Genomic DNA, 27,537 nt, shown 5'->3' with positions numbered 1-27,537 from the left:
GTTTATATGCAGTTAACGATACATAAGCGGCTTCTAAATTAATTTTTAGCACAAACCTGCATGCACTGACAGTATATCACGCACCCAAGAGAACAAATAGAACATCAAATCACTTTTCAGCATAACTGTTCTTTTCTATGGCACCATGCTGAATTCTCGATAGAGTGTTGTTTGCTGTAATTACCTTCTGATGGCTGACAAGGCCGAGGTAAACTGGATTCGTGCTGTGAGCAGAAACAAATTGCTTCGAAATTGGTGTGCGGCGTCTTTGTTACAATAGTTTTGTTTAGAGTGATTATCTCGGGAGAACATTTCCAAATTGCTTCTTCGCCGTCATCATTGTCACTCTTGTTAGAGGGATGTCATTTCTCTCTCGTTTACAAGCATTTACTGTGCGGCTATTTCAAAGAGGTGAAAACTTCGCTGGAAATTGTAATGACAATAAATTGGCTATTATCACGTAGTGGTGACAAGGCCGTACACACCAAAAGAAGACACAGCCGTGATGGTACTGAAATTAACTCTTTATTGGGTTGACTTGCGCCCGCAAACGAACTAAACAACTCGGCGCCGGTGATAGCAACAAACGTGCTCGTCGATCGTCGAACAAAGAATGCTCGTCGCACTCGTCAACGCTCAATTGAAAGGCTGCTCAGAGCCATGTAGATAATGTCGCAAACTGCTACTAGCACAACCTGGAACATTGTAGAATCATAGGCGAGTAATCGGAATCGGCAGATCTCGGCTCATTTTACGCGACAAAGAAACTGACAAAGGTGCGTCTCGAGACATTGAGCAATAACAAACAAAGAATACAGAACTGATACACAATCCAAAATCAGAGTAATAAGGCCACATGTTGGCAGCTGCTAATAAACAACAAATACAGCTTGGAAGGTATCGTGACACTATTAATATTCTTGATAAATATGACTGTGACTCAGAATCCGCCGCGGTTTTGGAGATGAAATTTTAACAAGGCCTTATTATTGTCACAATATTTGGTAATAAATGTTGGCGTCTATAGTGAAATCAAATGAAATCGAAGTTTATTTCACATAAGTTTGTTTGGTCCTCAGTAGCCTCCTGTAGGCCACTGGAAACGAATCAGCCACGTTCCCAATTCTCAACTGTGGAGATAGGTTGGTCATCTGCAATAATGGCTTTGCATCATTTGACTTCAGCATGGGAGGGATGAGTTCGATATCAGGGCGCTCCGACAACATCGCCACCTTGCAGCGCAACTAACTGAAACCTATTGCTCTTCTGTTCGGAACAATCTAGCAAGAAACAAGAATACCACCCGAGCCATCGACACTGCAGTAACGTACCTTCAAGGCGCCTATGTTTCTTCGGATATTGATGTCCTGCTGAGAACAGGCCATAAGTATTCCTTAGAATCTACAGTAAAAAGCGGAAACACAAGTTCGAGCTTCCCTCCTCCCTATTTCATGAAAAGCCTCTGCCGAAGAAAGAGATAATCCCTCGCCAGAAGGCGTTCACTGCCTTCATAAAACGCCAGCCTAATCATGTTTCGAAGCGAAACTACGCTACCTGAGCACTTCCCTAGCAGCGACGAGAGTTTGAACTTGTCCGATATACCGTGCGGTTTCATGGTTATGACAACAGCCTTTCGTCCGAGAAGGCTCAAGAAGCTATCAAAAAGAATTTAAAGCCTGCCAACGCTAAGCCTTCGAGAATAGCTCTTGAAGACCCTAAATCTGGAGGGTTTTCTCAAGAGCGTAAATACGTAAAAGAAGAGTGGAGTGCTTAGAATGTTTGTGTATAACAAAAACACACAACACCATCTATTTTATTAGGATGATTGTCACTGAAAACAGGTGTTGGCAGACAATGGTAGGCCAGTTTTTGAAATGATCACTTGACCCTTTGGAGCCTGATGACCACTTTGCCGTGCAGACCTCAGTTAATGCCGTGGACTACTTATCCCCTACTAATGTGATTGCTTATTCTGTATTTTCAGGTCGGTCGACGACTTCTTCGATTTTCTCAAAATGGTTTGTTCGTAACCCTGAGAGACCTAGCTCATTGAAAGCCAACCTGAGATTGTCTTTCAGAATATTTAGGGCCTATCGGTAATTTGTTTTGGCGAAATTGTAGCTGTTATCCTTGGTCCATTGTGATAGAGCATGAAAATCACAGGTTGTTACAGAAGCATATGGCTTTCTACTAGACCCGTGTGGGGTTCCACTCTTGTGCCACATATTTTTATCTCATTTTAATAATATTGTAACGTAACGTTACACAGAAGGTACTCTGGCACCGAGGAACATAGACAACCAGTTAGGTCATCACAAGACGGAGCACAGTTTCACATCGTCGTGTTTCCGAATCGCTCGTTCAATTCTCCGTCGTCTTCTATGAATGGCATGTGTCATTGCCCCCTTCTTGGCAGCATTGCCTGGATGCTGCAAATGCTGCTCGATGCGATAGCTAGCTTGATATGGGAAGACAACAACACAAAACGGGGCGCCATCAGTCTCAAGATCAATCAGCGGATTGAACGTGGTAGGGTTTTATCCGGACGACCTGTACAACGTCAGTGAGCTTGCGCCGCCTGCTGCTTGAGAGGTCTTTGGTTTGCGGACTAAACTTCGTAAGTAACGTCACTGATGCGGCGGAGGACACAGTATGGGGCGAAGTACCGGCGCAGCAATTTCTCATACAGTCCGCGATGACGAGCGGGCGTCAGAATCCTCGTAGGCAGCGGAGCGCCGTCCCTGGTTTTAGCGGTTAGCGTCTTGTTACTGTTGTAGGTAAATGCGCTGCCTTGCCAGCTACCGCGCTTGTTCCGCACACTGAGTAACACTAGCGACGTCCAGCTCAAGCTCATGGTCGTAGTCAGGGTATACGGGCAAAATTGTATCCAGAGGAGTGGTCACTCGACGGCTGAAGACAAGCTAGAAGGGAGTGAGCAGTGTCTTGAAGCTCTTGGATTGCCGTATTGTGCTCGAACGTCGCATAAGGAAGAATTTAATCCCAGGTCTCATTGTCTATATCTACGTACATAGCATGTCGGCCAGAGTTTTGTTTAGCCGTACCACCAAGCCATTAATTTATGGGTGGTATGCCGTGGCCCTCCTATGGCTAGGTTGGGTAAGATTCAGCACAATCTTTGTCATACGGGCCATAAGAGCTGCCCCTCGATCGGTAATGATAATAGTCGCAGCGCCCGTGGACAAAAAACTCAACTACATCACTAGCAGTAATATTTGTGAGCGAAGCGGTCTCAGCATACCGTGTCAAGTAGTCTGTCGCGACAACAATCCAACGTTTTCCATTAGTTGACTTCTGGAAAGGACCAAGAAGATCCACCCCCACTTGTGGGAAATTAGCTTTCGGTGGAGCAATGGGTTGAAGAAATCCGGCTGGTTTCACGGATGAAGTCCTTCGGCGTTGACAGTCACAGCAGGTTTTAATGTAAGATCGTACTGAAGGTAATAAATTCGGCCGATAGTACTTCTCCGGATTTCTCGCAAGCCTAAGACTAACTCCCAATGGCCGGCGGACAGCTCGACGTGACAAGAGCTCAAGATGTCAGGCCGTAGGTGCGTAGGTACTACGAGTAGAAATATCTCTTTTGATCTCTCAAAGTTGCGCTTGTAGAAAACTCCACTTCGTGAATCGTAGGACTGCAAGCCACGACGAAAAACAAGCGGTACGCTACCACCGCGTCCTTCCAGATACCCGATTAGCGGCGTAAGCTCCGGGCACTTGTATGTCATCCAAAGGCCTGTTACCGGTCGTTCGACCTACGCCGAAATGGTTGCATGACCTCGGCCGCCATCTTACACTCTACCGTCAGTGCCTGTTCAAGCGTCAATACCCTATTTTCGAATGGCTCCAAGACCACGCAATTCCTGGCGCACGACAGATAACAGGCCAATTTGCTACATTTGCGGGCTGGCTGAACATATTTCCAGCAACTGCCGAAACCGTCTCCCACTGTCAGCACCAACTACCCAGGTTTTGGGTACTGGTCTTCGACGCCTCAGTATTTCGCGCCTACTGAGCCTACAACAAGCCGTCATTTCTTACTAGACCGCTCAGCCATCTCCGACCATTGTTCACCGTCGCCGTGACGCCGCTCTTACACTCCGATGCTACGTCGCGCGATTGCTTCACGTGAGGAAAACTAGAGGCCGCATTTCCTGAGGCGAGAACTGCGACCTCGCAAAACTTTCCAAGTCCTCATCTATCGCCAGCCCACCTTATTGAAGTTTTCGTCGAGGGTGTTTCTGTCATGGTTCTAATTGACACTATAGTGCTGCGGTGTCGGTAATGAACGCAAAACTTGGTAGCTCTGTTAGAAAGTGAAGACACAAATTTCAGGAATTTCGTTGCAAACGGCCAGCGCTCAGCAATTCAAGCCTTTAGCAGCGTGCACCACTAGGGTAGTGATCGAGAATCGCCTTTATATAATTGAGTTCGTCGTGCTGCCAAGTTGCTCACACGCTGTATTTTAGGCTGGGATTTCCTGTCGCGTCATACAGCTATAATCTGTTGTGCTCGCGCTGAGGTCGGATTTTCTGCGCTGCCCTAACCCATGTCAGACAACGCTCCTTCTAGTCTATGCGCTAAAGCACTCGTCGTCGAAATAAAATCGACATTCCTCCTTCCTCGTCCCTGCTTGTAAATATCGCTTGTGACTCTGTAGGCGATCAAACTGTCCTCTTCACGCCAGCACATACATTTCTGCGCCGAAAGGGCCTCCGTTGCACTTAGGGGTACGACTATATCCGCTGGCTCCTCTGCGCTCTGGATCTCTAACCCGTTTAACTACCTCACTGCTTTGCGCCACGGTGAATGTCTCGGGAGCGTACAACCCATCGCTTCTTCCTCCGTGAAGAGACTGGCGATGCGCCATGCCTCGCAATGACTGCGCTCAGCCCTCCACTTTCTGTACCAGCTCCCTCTTCCACAGACCTGCTCCGCCACTCCATCGAGATCAGTCTTCCTAAGCTTCAGCGAGCGCAACTTCTTGCAGTCCTTAAATAGTTCACCTCCTTCGAAGCCCATCAAAATTCCCAGGGCCAAAGTTCAGCTGTCACTAATGGGATCGACACTGGAGACCACGCACCACTGTGATAGCAGCCCTACCGTGTTTCTGCAAAAGAGTGCCAGGTTATTGAAGATTATGTAGACCAGACGCTCCAGCATGGCGTCATTCAACCTTCAAGCAGCCCTTGGGCTTCGGCTGTTGTGCTCATCACAAAATGGACAATTCCATCCGCTTCTGTGAATATTACCACCGACTTAATAAGATTACGAAGAAAGACGCCTGTCCTCTTCCGCGCATAGAGACGGGGGTTGGCTAACGAGACAAGACTGCATTTGTGATGCCCAACGGCCTATACGAGTTTAGTGCGCTTCCGTTTGGTCTTTGCTCTGCACCGGCCACATTCTAACGTATGTGGACACGGTTTTATCAGGTCTGAAGTGGCAGTCGTGCTTGATGTACTTAGATGATGTTATTTTCTCGCCTACTTTCGAGCAACATCTGGACCGGTTGCGCATTGTGCTTCAAGCACTCAAAGGCACGCAACTAACGATGAAGTCTGAGAAATGCCACTTAGCTTTCAAGAAACTACGCTCTGTCGGCCATGTTGTCAGTGCACAGGGCGCTTTCCCTGATCCCGACAAGACTCCCGCAGTATCAAGTTTTCCATGCCCCACCGACAAAAAGGCACTTCGGCGATTTCTGGGTCTTTGTTCTTACTACCGACGCTTCGTGCAAGACTTTTCCAAGATAGCTGAACCGCTGAGAGCACACACCAGGGAAGACATACTTTTTCTGTTGGGAGGTGATCAAGAGCAAGCCTTTCAGGAGCTCCGAAGTCGCTACACAGACCCCCAATACTCACCCATTTCGATGAAGACGCCGTAACCGATGTACAGAGGCAGTCAAAAGTTTCCAGGCCGCATGGACTTCTTAAGAGCAGTATAGTGAGGCAGCTATGACAGCCCCAAGTTTCAAAGTATCTGTGCAGGGTTCAAGAAGCATTATTCCTCTGAGATTATTCCTTCATTAGATGGGGTTTCAAGTGCCACAATATGCTCACCAGAACCAAACCTTGCGGCCTGGGAACCTTTGACTACCCTGTACTTACTGATGCCAGCAACGTTGGCCTCGGGGCGGAACTCATCCTGTAGCAAGACGAAGTAGAACGGGCTATCGCTCACGCGAGCCGAACACTCACGATCGAGGGCGACATTTTCGACCACGGAGAAGGAGTATCTTGCGGTAATCTTGGCATCAGCAAGTTGCCATCATAACTGTATGGACGACCCATCCGTATTGTCAGCGACCGTCATTCGTTGTGCTGGTTGCAAGCCTTAAAGACCCGTCTGGACGCTTGGCTCGATGGAACCTCCGTCTTCAGGAGTATGACGTTACTGTTGTTTGTAAGCTGGACATAAACACCAAGTTGCGAACTGCTTGTCACGCGCCCCCTTGAACTCCACTGCAGTGAAAAACACCGACGAGTTTCCCTTTATTGGAGCTATAACCCAGCACCTCCACCAGATTTGCAACGTAACGTTATACAGAAGGCACTCTGGCACCGAGAAACACCGACAACTAGTCAAGTCAGCACGAGACGGAGCAGTTTCACTTCATCGTCTTTTTGAATTCGCCCGTTCAATTCTCCGTCGTCTTCTATGAATGGCATGTGTCAATAAGTTAAATTCGAAGCTCACAGCTTTGCTAGTAATAAAAGTTTCCAAACAAGTGGACGAGTTCTCGATGTTTTTGAAACTAAATTCCAGTGACAGTGCAGAATCAGCCGCAAATGACATCTCGTCCTTTGACAAAACTTGCACAGACGAACTTTACCCATCAGGATCCCACTTGTTGACTCAATCAGACCTTTAGATGTGTTTCTACCCTTTTCTGATGAGGGCCATGTTTGTGAAGTTACTCTCCTGAGACTTAAAAAAGTCTGCTGCCCTATACTTCTTTACATTCTAAACGTTTGAAGAGAGGCATTGCCTACCTTAGCATTGGTAACGCCCTGTGGACATGCTCTTCAAACAGTGTGCAGAAAATTTGTTTGGAGCATCTTGACTGCTAAAGGTCAGAGAGCTACCCTGAGGATGTACCGGTCCTATTGCTGAGACATTGTCTAGCAAGTTTAAGTCACCAGACGTACCTCAAAAAGATCACACAACTCTGAAGAAACTAGACCTGCTACATGCCGTATTTCAATAAAATCTCTCATAACGTTAAAAAGGTAGACCGAAAATACGGTGTCAAGGTTGCGTTTCCTGCGCCTACAAAACTGTCGTCACTCTGTTCCCCTATCTGAAAAAACAGCAGAAAAATAAATGCAACGTCATCTACCAAAGCATGTTCACCAACTATACAACTGATGTGGCACAACTCGCTCGCTGTCCTGTGGTGAGGCCGACAGGTCAAACTGACTAATGCACTGAAGAGCTCATATAAGGTAGCACCGCACTTTGCTCCAAGCAGGAAGCAGCAAATCTGCCAAAACAATGCAAGTGCTGTTAAGACTGGACCCCCTGTTCCTTAACTTTATAACCATCGGCCGCGGGAAAATGCATAGAGGACGAGAAATCTTTGAAGCTTTTCAATTCAAGACGTTAAGCACTGAATACCTCAGCGACAGCTTTTTCAGCTTCATGCCAAAACAGTAAAACTTCGTGAACGGGTCTTACTTTGCCACATGTTTGCATCTCGCTCACAATCAATCGTTTTGTTCTTGTTGTTTTGTTGGAGTTCGTGGTTGCTCTCGCGCCTGCGCATCCTGTTCTGGTGTTGGCAATTCACGAAGTAAAATTGTATTTGTTTTTCCGGCGTCCTCTTGTCTACGTCTTCTCCTTGTGAATGCGTCCTTACCGCTGGTTTTTCTTTTTTCATGCATGATACACCAACTGGCCCAACATGTATGGTTCTTAAAGAATTTACGGATTGTGTGTCACAACGATCATGAGGTAATTAGTTATGGCTGTACTATTTTGGGCAATTAACGCTACCCTGCGCCTTAAACTAGTTTGGGAATGTCGTTATATTGCAGGACATTTTTTTGTAACGTTTGTTTTTCGGCGAATTGGCCTTCTTTCTTTTTCAACTGGTAGAAACGCAATATTCATTTGATCTTTTCAAATACAAGGTAATTATGAGCATGTTACCTCATGTTGTTCTATATTATCTTCAAATGGTCACTTTGTATTCGACTTATTATAAGCCCGTACCAATTTCTAATATATTATGCTACTAAAAGATGAAGGCATCTAGTAGCTAAAGAAGAGTGGCGGAGTGGTCTCACCTATGCAGGGTTGCTAAAATAATAAATTCAGACGTGTAACCTCTTACACTGCAACTCATAAGACGCCCTGGGGTATTTACGCCCATCATAACTTGATGCTTTCACGAGGCACACCTGACCATCTTTGGGCGGCATGCGCTCGCCTCTCGAATATTTCCTGCAATACAAGAGCTGCTACTCGGCTGCAGAAGCATCATGAAAGAAGCTAATTTGCGTGGTTTTAAGATCACTGAACTTGTGGCTCTGTTATTATCTTCGTATGTCTAGGACCACATAATCTACGTCCTTGACACGCGCTACCGACTAGGCGTTCGGAATTATTTAGAAGGTTGTCAAAAAGAAATGTAGCAGATCAGCTCCCTGATTTTTACGAACATAAATGGTTATCATGACTTCAGCACAAATAAATAATAATGATAATATATATTACTCTCTCTGCAGCTTCAAAACTAAACAAAATCAAGTTAGAGCAGGCAATGCTCCCCTTAATATTTCAGCTCTAGTTGCATTAGGATATGATTGTTTCACGCCATTTCTAGCTCGGCGCTTTTATGGAGTAAACATTTGGTGGCACCTCGGCGCTGTTTCAATTTGTCACTATTACCATAGCAGAGAAGTTGGGTTCCCCAGACCGGTGTTTGGAAAAACAGTTTAATCGATGTGCTGCAATTGTAATTGAGAATGTAGGCATTATCACGAATATATTTCCTGCCCCTCTTTGCGTCGACTGCCCAAAGCCCCTATCAAACGTCTATTACAACAAAAAATGAGAAGCAGCTGAAGCAAAGTCTGTCGTATCTTGCACCACAAACAAATTGATAATGCCGCAGGCTAAAAGCTTTACTGTAAACAAGCACTACAAAGATTCTAGGCAATTTCAATTGTGATTCACAAGACAACGCCATGCAGAAAGACGATGTGTCGCATGACAATAGGTGGGACTTCAGTCGCGTTAATAAAATCTAAGGCTTTTGATTCGACAGAGGGTCTTGGGAAGTCAGTGACGTCAATGATTCGTCAGTTAGCGTCGGAGTATAATAAATGTCCGAGGAGGCCTATGCAAGATTAGCGAAATTGGAAACAGGCTGAAGAATTGTATTGAAAGAAGTTTGGTTTTTGTAATGCCTTCGCATTATGATGCTGGCGTTCTCAACAGCTCTGTACGTACTGCTTAGAGGTAATGCTAATCTATTCAGCACTCTGTCTAAAGCGAAAAAAGCGGAAATGGCTGCTCTTTACAAGGAATCCGACTGCTCTTCGTTGCTCTCGCAATTTGCCATTTATGCATCTGCTCGTCTGTCCGACATAGGTTTTCCCACACGACAGAGGGATCTTATATTCGACCCCCGTTCTACAAGGGACGAAGCAAGTGTTATGCTTCTTCGTGCACGTGTTAATGCCACTCCTTTGCCAGTTCAACTTAAATCAAAGCCGCGATAACTTTTCAGGGGAAGATAAGACGACAGGGACGCCGCACGTCCCTGAAACCTTGTTCAGACGGTGAAATAATCTTCTTATACAGACCAACTAGCCGTTCTTTCTACGTCAACAAGGAAATGAAACTCCTTCGCTTTAGAAGGTTTATAGTATTTAGCTTGTCGTCCAGATTTTGCGTTAGGGTAGAGCTTCGAGCCTCTAAAATTCTTAAAGTTGTGCAGAGCAACCTGCTTATGCGTCAAATTCTTAGGTTCCGAGACAGGGCCGTAGACACTTATCGAACATCCTCGGTACATGCATAGTACATCTAAAGACCAAAATACATCTTGTCGCTCAAGAATAAATCACATATAGCTTTATGTCACGCTTCCGTGCGTCTGGAAGTGCCTCTTGCTGGTTTCGAACACGTGGTTTTGCATACTGCCACGAATCAATTATAGGGACTTAATATATGACGAAATGCTGAGAGCACACTTCAGTCATAACATCTTGGCTCGGTCTACTGAACAAACGATTGAGCCTGCTCTGACAAATTTTGAAGCCTGAAAAAAGCCACTACCCAAGCAGCACGCCATCAATGGACAGCCACTGGTCCAATATTGGGATATATTGGTCCCAATATTGGTCAATATTGGCGTTATTAGGGTGCAAAAAGATCTAAGATATATGCCAACCAATTTGATTGGCTCTCCTATTAAAACCAGCATTGGCATACTACCTTGTTTACTGGCATTCAATATGTACTGAATATCTTCTACCCAAGTTCACTCACTGGTTGTTATATTACGGCTATCCCGCCAACCTCACTGGCCATCCAATATCTTGTATCGATACTTATTCACTGGATATTCACAACTGGCATCCAGCCAGATTTATCGGCTCCCCAATATTTCCAATCCATTCTTGACCAGTGGTTTTGCATTATTGGCATCCAGCCAGAGCAATTGGCAATCCGGCACATTATAGTGCTGAATGTTTCAATAATCAGTACTATGGCTAGTTGCTATTTCGTGCTATGGCTAATAGGCAACTACAAAGCCATCCCATACATATGCGGTGCTGATATTTTTCATGCAGCGTTTTATTTAAATAAAGCATACTGAGAATATCCATGCATAGAAATAATACAGCTGAAAGGTTATTGCATGCTGATTTATTAGGTGTGCACGTGTTACAGGGCGTGGAAAAATTTAGGCAGAACTCTTAGACTTCAGTGCTCCTCCTGTTTTTGCCTCCCTTGGCAAATTCTCAGGTCCCAGGTTGGAGGAAGGCGCTGAGTTCATCGCAGATTCTTTTGTGGTCGGTTGTAGGGGCAGCAGCTCCCAGCAGCCTTTAAAGATATAGACTTGAGCAGCGTACATAATAATGTATTTCTGTTCGCAGATGGCACCTGGAAATAAAAGCAACATGCATAAATCCCATTAAAAGAGAAAACTTTTGGAAAGTGGAAGTACAGCTAGACCGTGGAGTAAAAAAGCAAAATAAAGCACCACCTGTTGGCCTTCAGGCAACTTTCATGTCTGGTTTACTCAGGTTGAAATAAGCTGCATACTCGGTGAGGCCGGCCAATTTAACTTGGTTACATTGGTTGCGACATCTGACAGTGCACGGCTTCCCATGTGGATGTGTTGTTGACGCTGGAAACGTAAAACAAAATGATATTTGCCGTTATCTATTCGTTAAACGGTAGTCAGTGCTTGCCCCCTTCTACTTGTAGTGCCTTTGTGATCAAACACCTGTGGAAGGAAGACGTCGTCATAATTGCATGCTTCAAATCAATAGCTTTCCTTTGAATAGTTTTCGTTGGGGTAGATTGCCGCAAGAACTAAAAGAAATTACAAAAGAAAAAAGAGACGCAAAAAAATGGCCGTCGCACTCCGACCATGGCTGCTAAAATTAGTGCACACCGCATCATTACTGCAAACAGAACATTTTAAAATTTGTCAAAGCTGCAGCCAAAACAACATACGACACAGATGCTTTGGGGTTTGTATGATATACTCAAATTGAAAAAATAAAGAAATCAGTAGCTTAGCATCACTTTTGTTGTGGGAATAAGTTTGTAAGAGTGGTAAAGTATAAGAACTATGGTAGCAACCGTAAATAAGAATCCCCTTTTCAGAATTTTTTTTTCATAGAGTTCTTTCCGCGGACAGTAGAAGGTCTTGCACGTATAAGATAAAGCGTCATGTTTCAGGCAAGCCCCTTTTCTCTGCGCGATATAACAATCTATAATCGTGGATAAGTGCATTTTTGAGCGAAAAGTTTTTTTTTATTATTTCAGCAAATAATCAAATTCAGCAGTAGGAATAAGTGCGTCGGCAGATCTTCTTTCCGAACGCTTTTAGTTTTCTACAAGTGATAGTAAAACTGCACCTGCTGGCTATTTTATGACACTTCTACTACTCGGGATTAGCGCAGGAGAAAGATCAAACACGTGAATAAGCTAAAAGTCGTTTAGACCATTCGAAACGCGCATTCATAACGGCAAATTACAATATTAAATATTCGCTCGCAACTAAAAATCATGTTCCAGAAAGCTCAACTTAAACATGAGTTTTGAATATAGTATGTAAAAGAAATTGATCACTTCAGACACACAACACGCGCGATGAAGTTGTAACCTGAAAATCACAAAAAAACACGCATCGTGTTTTACAGGGCCACATTTTTCTTTTGCAATGCAAATTGGCCACCTCTGCGCCGCAAATTTTGTCTTTGTGACCAGAGTTTATGAATACAAAATAGTCCGCTGAAAATACAGCTCAGAATTGACTAGCGTGGTGCGGTCCAAATAAATGGCTTTCCGTTCTTGCAAGCATATCGGTTATTGACATAATGATCAAGACTGACAACATACACCACCAAATCATGCAAAAAAAAGGTATGTTACCGTAAGGCTAGCGCAGATTCGCAGACCTTAGTTGCAACAATTCAAAATGAATGTTGCCAACTTCATCCCAGGGATCTGATGCTTTATTACACCTGGTAAGAAAAAGTAGCTATCGTACAACGAGGCAAAGCAAGAAATACTCTCAGAAAGATCAGTTCAGTTATGAACAAATAACTTAAAATGCTGGTGATACTCACAGATATCATCTTTCATGCATGGTCATTAAAACGAATTGGAATTTTCACAAGGCTTGGGTTTTCGGTTCTGCTGTCCAAACCTGCGGGAGCTCGAGCAGCTCGACCGGGTGGGGATTGTGTGGCCGGCCGGACGCCTCTGAATCAACGGCTTGTGTCGAGTTTAGAGGCACGGTTGGAAGGGGGCAGAAGGGTCGTTATGTTTTCTCTCTCTCTCTCTCTTTTTTGCTTGAGATCTGTCGAAAGAGGAGGCATAAAGCTCGAAAGGCGGTGAGAGAAATGAAAGAGGTCCCGTAGGACCACGCGAGCCCAGAAGGCTGCCAGCCAGGAAAGTTGGCTCTCCCCCACTCCTCCCCACGTCCCATTTCCCCTTCCCCCGGACGCCAAGAGTGCCGCCACGACATTAGGCCGGCATAACCCGTGTCCGGTATCCACCCCCCCTCAATAATATCCCACAGATCCTAGAAGAATAATTTGGCGGGAAGGAAGGGAAGAGTGCGGGGAAGTAGACGGGGAGGGGGGGAGGGGGCATTGTGAGCAACGCATGCCTAGCCGGGAGGAAAGAAAGGGCAGTGAAGGTTGCTGTCCTTCCGCGATGACTACTTCACGGGGAGAAAAGGCTGCAAGACGTGAAGTTGAAAGCGGTTTGGAAAATTGCTTTAGTCAAGGCTCTCGGGCGGAGAGGCGACGAAAGGACGAGAGAATGGAAACCATATGTTCTTGGCGGTAAGCTTGAGAAGGAATGCGCAGAGTTTTGCCCTCGGCTTCGCTAAAACAACGAGAAGTGCGTTCGGAGCTCTTTGGTCGCCTCGGTGGCTGGCTCGGTAACGTTTTCAGTGGCGTGATAATTTCGCTACAATTTTTGTTTATGCGAAATGCGTTTTACATATGCGTTCCAGTAATAATCACAGTCTTCAGTTTTCACGGAATTGTTCTCGCTTCGAACGGTCGAAAATATTTTCTTCCCCGGTGACTGTGAGACTTCGCCCCTAGAACGCAAGGCCGCAAAATGTTTTTGGAAAGAGTAATTAATAACGCAGTTACAGCTACCACAATCACCCGATTCTGTCATGCCTCTCTCCTTCCATTTCCTCGCAAAGGTTTTTCACTCTCCTGCCCGAGGTCGTCTAGCCTCCGCAATACAAATTCCCCCTCCTTCTCCGCGTTTGGTGGGAGGTGGGGCGTGGCTCTCCGCGAGCGCGAAAAAAAAACGGTCGAGGGAGCGCGCGCCGCTGGATTCAGTCTGGCCGTGGCGAGGGAAAAGCGCGCAGCGAGTGGTAGACGCCCATCCTTCTCCCGTCTGTCAGCGAGACGGACCAATGGACATCATTCGCGGTACTTACGTCATTGCTGTGGCCCGTCGGGCCAGCGCAGGAAACGGGGAAGCTGGCTTCCCGGAGGAGAGCATGAGAGAGCTTTGAATTGCATTTTCGATGCTTTGCGGCGCGCGTGTCACTGTAGCATTTTGCATAGACTATCTCCGGTACCAGATCGAAACACTGGGCTCCTTTGCTTAAAAGGGCCTTCCCTGGACAGTGGCCCTTTAAGGAAAAGAAAAGCGAACAGGACCATAACTACGGGTACTTCAAGGTTAAAATTCCCATGTTATTAAGTTTTATTTTTTTCAAATCAGGTCGACGTTTAGAGCAAGAAAAAATCCGCATAGAACTAAGCGTGGGCATATAAAGCAGCAAGAAATACAAAATACTCGACGAGCTAAGATCTCAAGAACTAAAATGGTAGTAATGAAAGAATAGAAAGAAAGCAAGGGTCAACATTGAAACTATATCTACGAACTTGGGACAAGGTGTAGTCCTCAGAAAGAAGCGTGGTAAAATCATCTTTCAGCTCGCGGAAGCTGCGCTTGTGAAAGCGGCAGAATATTTCAGAGGAAACCTAATTCTTAATCATGTGTTAGATTCTTCGAGAGTGACGTTCTCTAAAAATGCCCCAAAACTGCTTAAATAACGCACTCGCATTACTTTTAATATATATGAATTGCCATTAGCTATCTGGTTGACACGATGGGATATAATTGTTTAGTTCTCTGGAGGGAAATGCCTTCGGTGCGGTGATTATTTGTTTGGATAATAAGGCATTGAATGACTGAAGAATAGTTTCTGATCAGTGCTTAGGGGAACGCTGTCAAAAGCTGTAGCCAAATGCATCAGTATGAGCCATTCATTGCAGCTTTCGAACAAAAATAACTTCCATTGAGAGCATCGTTATTATGCAATTTCAATTTTGTTGCCATATATGTTGGCGACACATGAGCGTGCATTCATTGCACTGAAGGTAATTGTTTTAAATTTTTATTTTTTTCGTTTGCCTTGCCACATGTAGTGCTGTTGATTTTTTTTATTATCTTCCCCATGCACACAACGTTTCGGCAGTGTGCGATTTACGTCGCATTAGAATGCGAACCATTCCAGTACAGTTCAGATTTCTTTTCTTGTTAAGTGAATCAGCTAGACATAGCGTAGAATATATGTTGCTTGTATTTTTTCTTTGAGCTGAAATATTTTATGTGCTGCTATACCGATGGCCAAGTCGTTCAGTCTTTATCTGTCTATTGCTTAAGCCCACAACAGCGCGCTAAAGAGTACAGGAATAAGATGCAAATTTGTGTTTAGTAGATATTAGTACTCGAAGGCTTGAAAGCAGCCCAACATATCTGTCTATAAGAACAGCTAGTACTGAGGCGCGGTATGGTCGGCGCTGATGCTGAATGCCGGAAACAGCTAGCGTAATGGCGAATCATGCAGTGAGTGTTTGATTGGCTAGTGCGATCGATCTCTCCCACCTCTGCTATCGCTTGAAGATATGTAGGGTTTTTTTCTATTGCGTAAAACAAGGCGGAAATAATGATGCTACGCGTGCGTGTTTCCAATCATGCACAAATGTTTAAAGCATGTGGATTCACCGGATATATTCGATCGATTCTGCGTTTACTATCCAAACGTAGCCACTGGTGTTTGTTCAAACGACTCACACGATCTGTTGCGTTCTTTGCATTTGAGTATACCTTGCGTTTCTGGACTGCGCAGGAGGTTTTTTGCGGACACGCATCTATTAAACGCTTGCTTTTCAGATGTGTGCTCGAGCGTGTGCGTATGCTTGTGCACTCGTATGCGTATATATAGGCCCATGGAACGAAATCCCATGCTCGAGAGTTGTTGTCGAGATGTGTTCAGGATCTGTGCACTGATGTGTCTATCACTTTCAGTCATCGTGGTTTGACGAGATCAGAAAATCAAATCGTCTCCACCAGGAGTCGGACTCCTAGCCTAGCTAGCGCTTTAACCAACTGCGCTAAACCCCGGATAGCGAAACTAGCACCATACGTAATTCTCCTTGTCTACTGTGATGATAGCGACGAGAATGACGCTGTAATTAGTGATAATGACAATGATGACAGTATCAATGGTAATGACGCTGCGTTTAGTTTATAACGATAATGATACGTGATGCATCGTATACAGCAGCATTAATCTCGCCTTCGCAAATTTCTGCAGTGTAGATTCCACGTGCTGTCAGAATTTCTTCAACACTTCGCTAAAGTTTGGAAGACTATCTGTGTTAGCTACGTCACGCGTGATCGCCATCCGGCCCTCTAGCCTGCAGGAATTGTCTCGAAGATATTATATGCAGAATTTTACATAACAATTATTCGTGTCTAAAATCGGAAATAAGAGTATTCTACCAAAATTGACAAATATAATCGCAGGTCATCCGCAACAATTAGTGAATCACGGAAATTATATTTAGAAAAATATATTCTACATTTTCCGTGATTGGCGCTTCGTGCATTTTGGTGGTCAGCTCAGACAAACAATTTTAAGACAATCCCAAAAAACATTATATATATGGTGGCCCAAATTACGTATGGCGTATGAATATCTTCTACAGTTGAACTTAAACTGATGTCTGGGCCAGCCAAAAATTTAGTTGGGACGAAATTAGTCCAAAAACAGTTATATTGGGATACATGCACATTGAAAAATGTCTGTTGGTCAGAGCTGCTTCTACTTTTTTTTTAACGCCGCCGCAGCCTGAAATGTGCAATGGTGACCAGCCAGCAAAGCTCGTTAGACAATATTGACTACTAGAAACCACGATATATACAATATTGGAATGCCACCAGGTCTGGTGGGACAATATTGACCAATCTATGTCAAGATATATTTCATGTTAACAAGCAATCCATATTGGCAGAACATTATTGCCCAACCTATGCCATTAGAATGCAATGCTGACTAGCCATCACAGTCCATCGAACAATATTGAACAATATAATGCAATATGTATACATTGTTGGCAAGCCGCCATGACAGGCAGGTCACTATTGACCAATGTATGCCAAGATTTATTTATAGCTGACAAGACAACCATAATGGTCGGACAATATTAACCAATTTATGCCATTATATGTGCAATGCTGGCCAGCCATCAAAGCTCATTACACAATATTGACCACTATAAACCAAGATATATGCAATGTTGGGATGCCACCAAAGCTGGTGGGGCAATATTGACCAACGCATGCCAAGCTATATTCAATGTTAACAAGACAACCATAATGGCCGGACAATATTAACCAAGCTATGCCATGATATGTCCAATGCTGGTTAGCCATCACAGTCCATCAAACAATATTGACCACTAAAAGCCAATCTGTATACACTGTTGGCATGCCAGCATGACTGTCAGAACAATATTGACTAATGCATGCCAATATATGTTCAATTTCGACAAGACAGCCATCTTGGAAGAACATTATTGCCCAACCTATGCCATGATATGTGTAATGCAGGCCAGCCATCAAGGCTCATTAGACAATATCGACCAGTAGGAACCAAGATATTACAATATTAGGAAGCTGCCAAACTTGGTTGGACATTATTGACCACTGTATGCCTAGATAAATTTAATATTGAGAAGCCGTTGTTATTGACCGGACAATATTTACCAGATTATACCATGGTGTGGAAAATATTGGCAAACCATTGTAGCTGGTTGGCCAATAATGACCAGGTTGTCTCATTGTGCATACAATAATGGCAAGCTGTTCAATATGCATGGGCATTATTGACCGCGTTTAACCGGTTGAATGCCAATGACGGATATGGGTGAAGTTCACTGGGCCAATAATGATTATGGTATAGCACGGCTGCACATTATTGGTAGCTCATTGGCACCATTGGGCCACTTGTGGGCCAGTACTCCCCAATCAATCCCCAATATTGGGCCGATGGCTGGTGCTGCCTGGGTAATAACTAAACCTTTCAAAAATGTGTATTTTCGTTGTGGATGTTGTGAGGCCAGATAAACGCACATTCGTGGGCTGGGGCCGATCACAGATATTTTTCTTCTGTCGGCACCATGTGACTGAGGATACAAACAGGCCTGTTAGCTATCTTGGTCATCCCGCCAGCAACAGAAAGCACTTGATATCTACAGCCTGCTGTCTTGTATGCTACTGTGTTTTAACCTTCACATCTGTCGTGAGTACCACACAGCATCATATGAATTTTCTGAGAGAAATAGATTAGCTGTTCAGTACATTAAAGATATTTTATGACATATACAGCTAGTACACTTGATGTAGCAGTGATGGCACTAGTACAAGATTGCATGCATGTTAAAATAAAAAGTAAGGCTACTTGGGGCGACAAGTATTATAAGCATAATCATGTCGTGTGGGAGTAGTTATATATACATTTGATCAGTTTCGATGCCGGTGCTTTCTGGTGCCTCCGGGCTGTCTCTCCACATAGATAAGGGTATTTCTTCACCATGGCCATCGAGGTAGCAGACACTTCTTAAGCATTTTTCTGGAGACTCATCGGCAGCTTCGGTGGGGCAGTTTTTTGGCATTTACCAAACAAAAACGACGATTTCTTTGCCACTCTATTTTGCGGAGGGGCATTCTTTCTAAGAGGCTGTCTTTACCACCGCCTATTTTCTAGAGAGCACAATACAGCACATTTCGTTTAGAACTTGTGTTTACAAATGTCACGCAACAAATGAGGCAAAGTATTTGCTACATAGATTGTATACATTGCGGTCGCTGAATACTGACTATTTTCCGTTCAGTACTGCACACTTCAACAAGGAATATTATATATTCTGCTTCTTGAGCACGCCTATTAAGACCAAAATATTGCTATTCGAATTTCTATACGGACGACATTTCTCCGCCATATAATTTATATAATTTTTTTATCCCTTTTTCCGCTAATGGTGAAGGCTGTGGGGAATATATATATATATATCTCAAGGTTCGTATACAGACAACATGAATACCCAAGCAAGTAGCAGGGGGGACAGCGGCCGATGTAGCTCAGTTGGAAGAGCACCGGACGCGATATTCGGTGGTCGTGGGTTCGGTCCCCACCATCGGCACGTTGTTTTTTCTTCTACTTTGTGTTAGCTATCTTTCCGCTAAAATGGTTACATTACTAATTTCGGTGATTATCTAAGCAATCAATAAAAAAAAAAAAAGTACCATCCCCAACGCTTTCCTTGGCCTCGCCGACTGTTGGCTTCTTTCCTTCATATATATATATATATATATATATATATATACCTGCCCTCAACCACAGCGCTATTATGAGCTTTGCGGGTGCTCTGGTGATAATATATGTCAACTGTGACAGATGGCACTGCCTCTGTTAATTTACTTCACAGAGAAGAAAATATTAACTATCGCTCATACTTATCAATCATATATGCGAGATTGCGCTAGATGAAGTGATGGTCTTACCGTTGCAGAAACAAATGTTTCTGATCATCAGCTCCAGATAGAAAGAGATAGAGAGGACAAAAAGACAGAAAAAAAAAAGAGAGAACAGAGGACGCTACAAATTCAATAAACAACATATATGAAAGACTTCGCGTAGCTCAATCTCTGAAGCAACCCTCAAAATTCCATAAACATTGAAGATATGTCGTAGAAAGAACTGAGAGCCATCCTATTTATCGTAACCGCCATGTCTTCCAGCACTCTTACACGTGCATCTGCGATACAGTGTGGTACATCTACTCCAGTGTGAAAAAGCCTTCTTAATAACTCTTTTCGTTGCTTATGCTGAAAGAGCCGAGAACGGCAAATTTATTGTAGTAAAACTGCAAGCACAACATGCCAGGTGTTGGAAATTACGACTAGAGAGATGGCATTTGTGCGCCATTCAGAGGTCGGCCTAAAGGGTGAAGACAGCTGCTGCATCCGGGGAAATGTGATCCCGCCACGCCTGGAGACATATAGTTCACTAAGCCTTCGTTAATTTTTTCGCAGTATGTGTATTTTCTACTCCTTGCAATAAATGTGTGTAACAGCAGCACCTAATTAAAAGACAATTTACATTGACAACAATTGTAGAGGAGGAAGGGGATAGAGAAATACTACAAAGACCACTTTTTCCTTTCTACCAGCGTGCATAAAGCCACTGCTTTCGTGTCGGTTGATACTTTGGATGTCAGGCAGCCTTTTTTGTTCTTATAAGGAACACTGATCTCATTTTTGTGCCAAGAACGTGTGCGAAAAGAATTTAAATTGTCAAGTCGTCCAACAAACACAAACCACAAAAAATACCAATTTGCATAGAAAACAATTGCACATAGAAGCTACCAATATCACTACATCCCACAAGGAATAGAACGGTTAGTGTTATCGAGCAATAAGCGAAGTACACAATTTGAATTCTACACATTGCCAGTGCTACATAAATTTATTTATATTTTCAATATCTCCAATTCTCCCGTCAAGGGGGTTTTACTTGAGGGGAAGCGAATGTCAGGAAGGGACATGACAAGCATTACTGTTCTTTTCAGATTAATTTTTCCTTGTGAAACGAAGTGGGATAAAGAATGTGTACTCGTTATCCAGACGCCGCAGCCGTTCCGTTTGAAAAGCCTGCAAGAGATCGCGATTCCTGCAGAACTGATTTACTACAATATTTTATCGCCGAAAGAAATAATGAGTGCCTGAACATTTTCTTAGAAAGCATGCTTGCTTAGCGCATGCTCTTTGCCATTTCATTCTAGGTTGCGAATGAGATGTGTACTGTGCGATATCAGCATCGTACTGAAGATGCAGAATTTGAAACAAAATAAAAATTTATGGACCTCGGTTTGCTCTAAACTATAACGTGATAAGACCTTGGCACGCTAACAGAGGTGTGGGCACAACAGTACAGCGACAAATATTTTCGCCTTTTGAGACGCTTTTCTCCGTTTTGAAACTGACTTGTAGCTTTAGAAACTAGGCGAGTGCGCGCTTAATTTTTAGTGACGCCTTTTAGATTACTTATACAAAAATAAGAAGGAGGGGCTGTAGCCTACATAAAACCATGTGTGGTTCTTAGAAAAGTATTTACAGTAATATACGCATTCTTTAATCTCAGGTTCTTAACAAAGTAGAAAAAAGATTATAACATGTAGTTTTTGGTTTATGTTCGCATTCCAAAAATAAGCCGCACAATGTTTCACGCAGGTTGTGAGAATTCGCGTGTTCCGAAATTAAAGTGTCACATTATAAAACTAAAATAATCATTGCTAATATTTGCCTGTGTTTTATCACAATCTAATATAAGAAGCCAGACAGATAGGTTGTGTTTCTTGCCAGTCTGACCTCTTAGCAAGATGAGAACCAAAATTCTTCTGATGTCTCTTGCATGCTTGTGAGAATCGCAGTTCACGATTCGCGTATACACTATATATCCTGAAAGTACTGACCGACAAAAAGGCTATGGGCTTTTGCTAGAATTCATTGGTCACAAATGTTTTTGTCGCATATATCCCGTTTTGCCATGGTAGCACAAGGTATTTTTGACACCCACTTCGTGCCAAGTCAAGAATGGGTGGTATCAAATATACATGCATTTTTGTACAATCTTTGATGCATTTCTCACTCGGTATTATAGCACGGCTCACACAATATGACATCATCGATGTACTGAAATTTAAAATGCATTTTTATTCTATCCTATGTTATGAGATTACCAGCGCTTGAAATAGGAATCTGCCTTATTTAAAGCTCTAATGAGTAAGTCGTCTTATTTATGGCCACGATTGGTAGCACACTAGAAAATATGCAGTGAAACTTCGAAAACACGTAGCAATTGCTCTTATGCGGTCCGCTTGCTTTCTTTTTTTCTTTCTTTCCTTCTATGGTTTTTGTCTGGCAAATGGGCGATGTATATGTCGCGTTTCCAACATGAACTAATCACACAAGACACGAGGAGGCAGGCTCACCACTATGGTAGAAGCATCATTTCACCCTTGATTGAAATTGTATCCGCCGCCAAAGGAATGCAATATTTTCAGTGTATAATGCTCAGAGCAAGAAAACATTTGTGGTGTTCTTTGCGAGCGTTATAAACGTAGCGCTCGTAGCGCTCTTCTACGCGCGGCTCAATGTTTTTATGCTTTTACTGATTTTTGTTTTACTACTCCCACCCCCTCTATAATGCGAAAGCAGTGAGGGTACAATAAATGAAATGAAATGCCACCAACGGTGAGACCCAAGGGATAAGTTAAGACATTCTCTTTTGAACAATTCGAACAAGCAGACACTGCAACCATCCGTTATTGCGATTAAGAAGCTCAAAGCTATACCACAAGGGCACTTCATTCAGGCTAATGCGTTACTAATCGTTCCCTTGAATAAATAGAATGCAACAACTTGCTAATCTTCTGCTGCAGAACGGCTTTACTCGATTGCTTTGCCCATAACCTGTCCGCATCGAGTCTATTTCCTAAAACCAGTGGTTAGAGTAATTGTTCTTAGACATTGATACTCAGAGCACTTTCAAAAGCCTATACAAAAAGTACTGATAAAATATCGCTCTACCTTTCTGTGCCGTACGAAACTTGTAACATTTAAAACATGACAAATGCAAACAGATGGCAAATAAAAGATTGTCGTTATTTGGAAGCCCTCAGGTGCTCACACACGTGTTCGCATGAAGATCATTAATTTTTATAAAGTATTTTTCAGGGCCACCATTAAAAATGAAATTTAACACAACCACCAACTCCAATTCAAGCACAGCAAAAATATCATTCAACGATGATATTTTATTATATTATTTTATAAAAGGTAAACTATAGCACGGTTCACGAACAATGAGCTTAGTTTGCCATAGCTTTCTAAGAAATAAGTGCAATTACATTTAGCAGTCACACATGAATTAAAGTTCACTAGACTCAGTTCCTACAAGCATTTCAATATATCAACGTGGCCCGTCGCAGGAGCAGCTGAACTTTATAGTAATTAGGCTCCCAAATGATTGCCCTTTTCTTTAAATATATGGCACACTTCCTTATACTGAACAGCTATGCTAATTATGAATTTTATGGCAACCTTTGTTGCAATAAAGAAAATATGTTTATCTTCAGGTACAACTAAGAAGTTGTGAAATCATGTGGCCATATGCCTGTGTTCCAAAAAAGTGCCAGTAGCTATGGAGCTTTCCGTTACTAAAATCGCAAGCTTGTGGCTAAACCCGAACGCACATCGCCTCTCTGCCACGTCTGCAAATTCTGGCCTCCTAGCGTAGCCTTTTTATGAATGCTACTGCTTTTAAGGTGACCAACACGGCCCACGTGGTATTACATTTCTGCCGAGAGAACATGGAGTGGCACAGACATAATAACATTGATAACGACAATAAATATCCCATTGTCTTTACAGCCTGAAATACTATTGCGTAATCATACGGTCAGCAAATAATTTCACTAAAATGTGAATAACAGACAAATACAAAAAATTACTCCAAGCTTCTCATAGATTTCTCAGGACTGCCATACATTCTTCAGTAATTTGCTCTAATGAAATCAGCTGCATCGACGCGCAGGTTAAAGCATTTTAGCCTAAAGACATCATGAAGACAGATTCATTCAAATCCTTTCAAAAAACAGTTTGATATATTAAATGTATTACCACTTTAAAAATCGCGATGAAAAATTTGTAACTTTGCTAATCGTATAGAAATCCTTCTTTTTATTGGCGATTTCGGTGATATGTTGAACTACCGACGTCGAAAGAACAGGCATCTGTGTTGAAAATCATTGCGGCTTCGATACCACATACTGAAATTAGAAATACCATTTTCGAAGGTGCCCGATATTGCTATCGGAGACACTTTTTTGAACTATTGGGCCCGGGCCTGCAAAAAAACCTTCTGTAACAGCAGAACAATGGAAGCTTTTAACGGGCTGACTGCAGCATTTTCACTGAACGGATCAGTTCTCAATGCATGGCCGTACGCTGTAAATTGATAATGAGATCCTTAGTTGGTATTTACAGTTTTGTTGCTTTCAGGTTTTCATGAATTATGGAAATCTTAATTTATGTAAGTACCAGTAATATTTTTTCCGGTGAATCTTTTTGTCAGTTGTAGTTCTATCATGTAGAAACTTCCAACCGCGCTGATGCATATGTTCATAAAAATAATGAGTGTCATGGACTCCTGTTTTTGTCATGATTACCCATCCCGTGCAAGAAGCATCTCTTCTTCTCAAACAGATATTAACCACAGTTCCAGCTTAAAAACTCCGCTTTCTTCTGCCTTCGTTCCCATATAATATTTTCTGTGGAGTCTTGTAACTGTGAGATCGATGCGCTATACTTCGCGACAATGCTTTTGCCAGTGCAGTAGAAGCAATCAACCTAAACACATCTTGCAAAGCTACAAAATGCAGTTCTCGCTTAAAGTTGGCTGTTTTAATAAAAGTTCATATATTTCAATAATCACTAGTATGGATATATACTCCTTATGCAGCTGCCAATGTTCAGTGTCTACAGTCAAGGACAATACGATATTCTTGATAAAAAGAGGTTTCATCATACCTTTGGTTACGGCAATATGAGATTGATGGCTTCAGCTTCTTTAGTCGTCGAGGGAGGTTACCGCAGGGAAAGAAACACTACAGGAAAAAACGAGCATCATGATACGCCCAAATAACTTCGCGGTATGACAAAGACACTCGTGCTTTGTGCCTGTAACGAGCAGAGTCGCCAACTCAGGTGAATCACCCACTGAGGGCATATGACATGTGTACAAAGGAGAGAACTCCTGATGGCAGAGAGCGTCGTCTGTTAGGCTGTTTTCGTCTTTCTGGTGGGGAGCTGCGATCGCCGGTCAGGACACCACAATGCATCGGAATGTAGCGGATATAGCACGCCTTCGACAACTATTTTCACAATTTGTGCGCACAGACACACACGCGCAGAGTTCATTTTCTTCGCAGTCCTCTCAACTTATTAACAATATATTGTGTGCATTGCACACGTCTCTCAGCCCAGAACTTGGTAACTTGTCATTGCGGTCGCTGACTGCATCTGAGGAATCTTGTGATCGGCACTACAGTCGGCAGCTTGCATCATCGAATACGTTGAGCAGTGTTAGGTTAGGAACATTATAAGCACAATGAATTCTATAAATTTCAGTGTCTGAGCATTTTAATCTCACAAAATGTTTGCTTGTGTGGTAAGTTTTTCTCAAAGCACGTGTAAAAATTCCAGAGAATGCACAAGGAACAATAACCATTGTTAGTTTTCTTACAAGGCGATACGTGCTGATCTCCGTTTTATTCGCGCGCCTCCGTGGCACCTCCTTTGCAGATTCGGGCTGAAAAGCAGAAAAATATGAAGCTAGTCCAATCAGTGTGGTGGATGTGCTGAGAGGAAGCTATCTCAAACTATGTTTCACTGATGGATATTTTTCGTGTATCCAAAGAAGCATCAAAGCATTTACTTTTACTTGGCGATAATGGCAATACATCTTTCGTCCTTTTTGCTTTCTTCAGCCAGCTAGAGAAACAGCTGCAACAAATTTGGGAATGTGAACGGGACGCAGTCTTAATGGAAGTAGTAACGTTTTTTCCCAAAGCAGTAATGCGCTATCGAATCGCCGTCATTTGATGCTGCTCTACTTCAAATGTGGGGAAGAGTGCTGATGCCTACAAATTTTCATTCTCAGATATGAAAAAGGAAAAATAATTGCTCGCAATTCTGAATGCACAGTTTTCCAATAGTTCAAGCCATCTTCAGCTTGAACTACAATTGCTTAATCGACCATTCACAACCCTAGCTGCTGCCCGAATACCGCGTTGGGTTCCATTCGCAGGCAGACTCATGCTCCACTACGGTGTGTACGGAAAGCTGGGCCGCCGACACTGTTAGACAACTACCGTGAAGAGCAATCGAAGAGCAATTATAGAAGATCGTCATGATTACGTTCCTGCTCAGCAGCTTTCGAAAACGGAACTGTTACTTTGAATAACTGAAGGAGGTGACAGCGAGTAACGTGCAAGCCGGAACTTTTACACATTAAATTATGGATGGTCGCTGACTGCACTAAGGTTAAATAATGAGAAGAAGAGAAATGTACTTTATTACAATGAAGCAATAAAATTGATTGCGAGTACCTAGGAAGCCTTATTAGTCTAGATGTCGCCTCGCGCTTGGCCGGGTCCACCAGGTCGGAGCGGTCAAAGGGGGGTTTTCCCAGAAAGTAAAATGCGTCGCACTGCCTTGAGGTACGAACGTACCCTTATATAGTAGATTACGACCAAATGTGGTGCTTTTACGGCGTAAAATGAACTTGATAGATTGTGCAGCGATTGAAATTGGTGGGCTTGCGTTCATATCGAGACAATGTTTTTGCTCTGGTCACAAGATGCATGGAGGTTCGAATGTGGCCCGAATTACGCGGTAGTATAATGTGTGTGATCGTCGAGAGGCTCGCATCGTTCGTCACCCTGGAAATTGTGAGAACGTTTCGCCCGTGTCCGGAAGAAACGTTCTAGTGAATGCGCACAGACATGTTCATTATCAAAAATACGTTCAGCTCAAGTCCTCTGGTACCAATAAAGGGATTGAGGGGTCCCATGTGCCGTCGGCAATGCGGGGAGACCTGGGAGGGTGCCTGATATATAATTACCTCATTTTAAGGCGAAATCCTGTCTAGACTCATGAAGCGAAAATTGGTGCGCATGATCTGTCCGTCGCATCTGTGCGCTGATTTATCACTCAAAAATAGCGGACGTGTGAAGAGGGAGATCAAGAATGAAATCGATTGCACTGTGATAGCTATTGAAGATAAGTTATAAACGGACATCGACAGTTATTGACAAATGCTAATTTCAATTACCGACAGTTATAATGACCAAAATGACTTGTAATGTCAATATGTCCACCAAGACTTGTAAAGATTTCAACGGAATGGAAATGAGTAAAAATGCTTAGCTTAGAGTGGTAATGACTACACTACCTAGGTATGACTCGTATCAGGGCTACGAAATGACCAGTATGTCAAACGGCGATCTGAAATTGCAACTGATCGAAAACGAGTAAACATCCTTACCTATGACTGAAACGGATGGATTGAATATGCATGACTCATCATAACTACGAAACTAGGCTTTCAATCACTAGGCTTTCGCCATTCTCCTCTTGAGAGACGTATTAGAGATCTTCTAATTTTTATCGAAGCATTTCCCAATTCCTGATAGAAGCTTTGGGCTCTACTCCACTCGCGAGATGTTCTACTGGAAACAATCTGTACTCAATCAAATGAAAGCATGAGATCGTCGTCTACGTTTGCTGCAAGAAACATAGTTTCATTCATTACTCATGAAAGCAATTCCATAACTCCATTTTGGTGCTACGATTAGATCATAACAAAGAAAGATT

At 43.2% G+C, this 27,537-nt stretch overlaps 1 long non-coding RNA gene across 4 annotated transcripts in view; it reads right to left on the bottom strand.

The window, feature by feature from the left end:
* The window catches only part of LOC146188555 (uncharacterized), a 52,986-nt gene extending 27,896 nt beyond the window's left edge, over positions 1-25,090 (bottom strand). Inside the window, exons 1-2 of one of the 4 annotated variants that reach the window (XR_014707548.1) lie at positions 22,092-22,571; positions 14,180-14,377 (exon numbers count right to left, since the gene is read on the bottom strand). This is a non-coding gene — a long non-coding RNA (uncharacterized LOC146188555). Of the gene's footprint in view, positions 1-14,179; positions 14,378-22,091; positions 22,572-24,690 lie in introns of those variants that run through there. The other 3 variants (XR_014707546.1, XR_014707547.1, XR_014707545.1) reach the window with 3 other exon arrangements.
* Between the last annotated feature and the right edge of the window lie 2,447 nt (positions 25,091-27,537).

The sequence above is a fragment of the Amblyomma maculatum genome, chromosome 5 (assembly GCF_055883805.1).
Source record: "Amblyomma maculatum isolate TAMU_Amacu chromosome 5, ASM5588380v1, whole genome shotgun sequence".
NCBI lineage: Eukaryota > Metazoa > Arthropoda > Arachnida > Ixodida > Ixodidae > Amblyomma > Amblyomma maculatum.
Note: the sequence above shows the minus strand (reverse complement) of the source record. Positions and strands in the feature narration are given on the sequence as shown.